This window comes from Seriola aureovittata, chromosome 15 (assembly GCF_021018895.1).
Source record: "Seriola aureovittata isolate HTS-2021-v1 ecotype China chromosome 15, ASM2101889v1, whole genome shotgun sequence".
NCBI lineage: Eukaryota > Metazoa > Chordata > Actinopteri > Carangiformes > Carangidae > Seriola > Seriola aureovittata.
Window position 1 is genome coordinate 21,604,740 of NC_079378.1, and position 3,942 is coordinate 21,608,681.

Sequence of the window (3,942 nt, forward strand, 5' to 3'; positions counted from 1 at the left end):
ATACACAGAGCCAGGAGAACATTAATCAGTGTGCACGTGGTGCAGCCTTGAAGGTAAGATGGTCTGTGGGTATTGAAATAGTAGCTGGTTACAATAAATTATATTTTATGTGCATAGGACAGGGTAAAAACTGTAATAAAAAATACAACATATCATATTTAAAATATAAAAAATTATTGTGCAGCATAATTCCACAGACATTCAGTCAGCTCTAGATTTTGAGCTGGAATCTGATCGTTAAAAACTCATGACAGAAATAATTTGTCTGTAAGTGCATATAGTCAGACAAACAGCCAGTTATTTCGTACCAGTTTGACTTTAATATTAAAACAAGTTACAAATTGAGATGTTATTACTGACAGTAATCTGAGCGCTCTTGTGGTTCCTTGGATCCCCACATGCTCATGGAAATAACATATCTTGGAACATAAAAAGTTGGTACATGCCAGAAGCTACACAGCTATAAATTCATATGCAAAGAAGATGCTTGAATCACATCTGGATGTAGTGTCCGTCTGTGGTTGTGCGTGTGGGAGAGTGTCAGACCAGAGAATAGAGCTGTATGTTCACTCCTCTGTGCTGTATTTAGAAATGCGCTCTTTGGATAATATAACATGTATGGTGCTGTTGTGAGGCCAGACTGCCCTCTGCTCCTCGCTGCAGCACTCACAATTTTATCCTACTTTTTGACAAAATTGTCCATGAAGCTATGAAGCAGAAAAGTCCTCAAAGCAGAGTAATGTGGAGAAAAAAAACAGCCCCTTTCATCACCAATTACAGGCCTGCTTCAGACTCCACATAACTAAAGCCCCTTTATAACTGGTGCATTCTCTAATCTGGTTTAGGATGGTAGGAAAAATGTCTATCTGGTCTTCCTTGTTTATTTCATAAAATTTGATAGCAGCCATTCTGAATCAGTTCATTGTGCAAAATATTTGCAGCGCCTCAGAGGAGGTTGTATAAAGAGCTATAGCACCGATGGGGTTATCTGAGGAGAACCCACTTTCTGTTAAAACAGATCGCACTTCTGCATATGTGGTGTTTGGGTGTTTAAAGTTTTCTTAAAACCTATACATCATCATATCATCATCCACAAAGCTGGGAAGGTGCCATGGTTTTATGATCACCAATAACAAACATCACAGTATTTGTTAATTCAATTTAAAAAATGAATTGAAGGATTGGTCCCGGCTATCCTCTTAGTGTTGTTTAAACATGGTCCTGATTTGGGTCATCGCATCATTGTTATTATGGATATATGATGTAATCAGAACCAAACAGATCGAGATGCTATTTATTTTGTGGGGCTTCAGTGAGCAGTTATTTCCAAAACTGATTAATTGTTCACTTATTAACTTTTGATTAAGTTTATAATTTCATCTATAAAATTGATATAAGAAAACAAACATTTCTATTAAGTTGCTAGAGTGCAAATTAACCTTCAGATCATGTATTACCAACAGTGCAAACAAAATTATTCAATTTAATATGAAATGAAACAGTGAGAGACAAATTTTCCTTTAATGAGCTGATTGTTTCAGTGTTCACAATGTTAAAAAAACAACAACACATTTATTCGCTTCCTGAAGTGATTGAAAGTTGATTTAAAGAGCCGTGTGGATTTATGTTTTACATGAGTGAGATCTCCTCAGCCACGTGCTGCTGCTGCTGCTACTGTACGTAGTCATAATGGAAATAAATTAACAATATGAAAAATATGAATATCATTATATGAAATTAAGTTTTTATCACATTAAGATTCACTAGTATTATCATGAACAATATGATATGGCACAGCCGAAATGTGCACTGGAGGTTTAATGTCTCCACATCACATTTCTGTAGGTTTAATTTTTGACAAGACTCCAAATTAGCAGTGATGTTGCTCAGTCATGCTCATATGTAAATTAAAATTAATTATAACCCTTAATCTAAGCACAAAGAAACTTTTCCTCCCTCAGCAGATGAATGTGAAAACAAAATGCACACAAACATCGCAATGAAGTTTTTGAGACTTTAAATGATTTTGAAAAGGTTTCACAAGCAAATCCAGAAAAATGGGACCATCTCAGAGGCACATGAGCAATGGGCTTTATTTGAAGTGATTAGTGAACATTACAATCACAAGATTTGAAGATCTGGATTTAGCCATAGCCACCAATAACTTGAACAAAGAGGCTTTTTGTTTTTGACCTGTGATTTGCAGACATGCCTGTTTTTTTTCTTCTGCCTCACTCAGTTTTTGGTGCAAACACTGAGTGAATTGGGGCCTGAAACTGTTGCTGCTGATTGGTGCTTTCAGTTAATATGTTTCTCCATCTTGGATTTTCTGATTGTGCCTCCCTTGATTGGAAACCAGCCTGAATAATGAGAGGTGGATGTTGAGACACTCCTCACTGACAGACAACCATTCAGAAAGATATGTTTGTTTGCTTGAAAAATGCAACAATGAAAACTCGGTCATCAGCTCGGATAAACATGATTAGCAGCCTCTGATAGTGGCCACAGTTATACACAGAGTTTCAGTCGCGGCTTTGATGTTTTTTCGTATACTGTCATAAACGTTTATACTTCAATTAAAACCATATTTCATTTCTCACATGAGCTGTTTATGAGTCATTATACACTCCAGCCATGCAAACTTTTGCATCTCACCCCGTATTTGTAATGACAGCTAGACACAGCAGAGAGGAAAGATGGATCAAATATTTACTCTCTCCATTGTTCTCCTGGTGGCCTCTCCTGTCTCGCATGCTGAGATATCCAATAGATGTAAACAGATTCATCTGAAGAATCATTAACAAATGGGATTTGGCAGAGTGGAGGGATATTTTCCCTGCATTTAGTCTTTTCTGTCATAATAGTCCTCATGAAAGTGAGATATTCTAGCACAGTTTCTTTCACAGCTGATTTAGAGGTCTGACATCCAGAGGATCATTACAGGAAGTCACGCACGCCTCAGCAGGAGAACAAATATTATCATTATTCATTCAAATCAAAGTGCTTCCAAAGTACGGAAGTGCTAATGAGAGGGTTGTAGCATGTTGTCTCCCAAACTATGCAGCAGATAAAGCCAGGACCCAGGTATGCACCTATAGTCGCTCATCTCTTGTCGCCATAGCAACAGAAACAAACAAACTGCCACTTTAAAATTACCTGACAGAGAGACAAGTCACATTTCTCTGTAATGACAAACCACCTCATGAAGCGTAATTATTGTGTGTGATTACAAAGTTTTCGATCTGTGAGGAATGATGTGATTTTTAATGGCCGTGCTGAACCTGAGGAAGTGAATGAAATAACAGTGAGTCAGAAACACAGCCGAGACTTGTTTTACAGCATTTGTCCAATTTTGATCGCACGAGAAATTTTATATGACCTCTGAGTCAAGGTGAACATAAGATAAATCAGGTGGACAATATTCATAAATATGTTTTTTTTTAAATCAGTCATAAAATTTTATTCCTATACATTCTTTTTAGTGTATAAATACTGTACAGACATTTTTGAACTGTAGCTATAATATGTATACAGCTGAAATCATCAGTTAACTTATCAATTGGTCAATTAACAGCAAGTGATTGATAATTTTTTGACTATTATGTTTTAAGCAAAACTACCAAAATGAACCTGGTTTCAGCTTCTCATGTATCAAAACCAATAACTGAGATTGTTATTGCTTTTTTGTTTTACCTGTCAATACATTTAAATTGTTCTAATTCTTTTGATGTTTTGTATATCTATATTTTAGATTTTTAGATTAAATTTTTTATTTATTTGTATCCCCATCAGCCACTACCAGTGTATCAGCTTCTCTTTCCGAGGCCCACACAAGTAAAAATGACATCATAATGCAGAACAATGTAAATTAAAATCAAAGACAAAAAAGGAAACAAGAAAATAACAAATACAAACAACAGTACAACTACAAATAATGATAAT